Source organism: Schistocerca serialis, chromosome 4, assembly GCF_023864345.2.
Source record: "Schistocerca serialis cubense isolate TAMUIC-IGC-003099 chromosome 4, iqSchSeri2.2, whole genome shotgun sequence".
Lineage (NCBI taxonomy): Eukaryota > Metazoa > Arthropoda > Insecta > Orthoptera > Acrididae > Schistocerca > Schistocerca serialis.
Window position 1 is genome coordinate 266,912,758 of NC_064641.1, and position 1,577 is coordinate 266,914,334.

A 1,577-nucleotide genomic window follows, 5' to 3' on the forward strand; every position below is an offset into this window, starting at 1 on the left:
TGGCGACCAGATCTTTAGTACATCCATGCTACATTATACCTCCCAACATCATGACACCTCCACCACCGAAGTGATATGTTCCTGGGTGCTTTACGTGAGTGCATTACGTGGAAGCCTCTCGCCGTATGAGAGTTCGTCCAGAATCATTACTCATACGGAATCTGCTCTCATCCGAAAAGAGCACGCGATCCCACCCCTTGCTGGTCCAGTCCCTAGCCTTTGGCATCATCACAAATCCTTCAGCGCGGTACACTCACTCTATTCCATCCTTGGGAAATGTTTCTTACGGGATTAAGCATCTTCTAGTAAAAAATTATAAATCTAATGTTTCCTTCTTTGCAGACAACAGTTTAAAGAAAAACGCTTCTGTATAGAGTGGAAAATCCTCGTTACTAGTTTTCCAATTCAGGCATCTATAAACTGACGTGCAGTGGCCGTCCATGCTGCTGCATCTGACAAACAGGCAGAGTCGTGAATGCATGATATAAAAAGTATGAGTAAGGAAAGAAATTGGTGAATAGTTCTACGTTTGCCGAAAAACTTTCTGATCGCTAACCAAACCCCGACAAATTTGGAAGATACAGTTGTTTTGCTTAGGGAGGTCTGAGGGTGTAAGTTGGATCTTCGGGAAGAACTAGAGATCTTTAAACACCTACAGCTCAGGGACGGAAATTTACTTAGTGACCAGCTGCATCTTGCTTGCCGGTAGCCTTTGCGAGTTGCTCATTCCTCAAAGCTCTGACATACATTATTTCTGCTTACGTATTCGTTTCCCCCTTTTTTTTTTAATTTTGTGAAGTCATTGGTATTACTCTCTCTCGTTCCTGTATGTTTTTTGCTGTACGGGTACCCAAGCACTAGTCTCTTTCATCGTCACGTGCGTTTATCATAGCGTGTTCACGCATTAACTTTATTACTGATGGTACGATAACGCACTTATACTCTTATAAGGGTTTTAAAGGCATTTAGTATATCTTACTTTACAATAGAGACTTTTAATGTTCTTTATTTCTCACTATGCTCTAACTCCCCCCGTCGTAATGTATTCCCACTTACTCGCCGTTTATGCCGCACGCGCCACCTGCCTTATTTTCCTGTCAGTCAGCGTGCAGCTCATAATATGACCTGACATTTTATCTGATTGGTTTCATTTCTACAGTTTAACAATTCTTTATTGACAACTCCTAATCATAGGGACCAGCATATTTATTAATGTATACAGTGATGTGCACTGACAGCATATTTTCGTCCGACAAATGTCAGATCGCTGCATTATTTGTTGTTTTGACAATGTGAAATTTTTGTAATTACTGGTTTTTGTGGTTTTATGTTTTATGATACATGTGATATTTCCAATCCTTTTAGGGGATCTAGTATCTGTGACACGCGATTTTGACATGAATGTTTCCGGGTTTGTTGTTATTTCTGTTAACGTAACCTTCAGGTTAAACGTATTTCTGAAGAAGATGGGTTTACATCCATCAAAACCGTAGTCAAAGGTTGAATAAAATCACCTTTTGTTGTAACTGTTTGGCTGCTTTAGATTCATTTACTGTCGAGGTATGTAACTTGGCAGC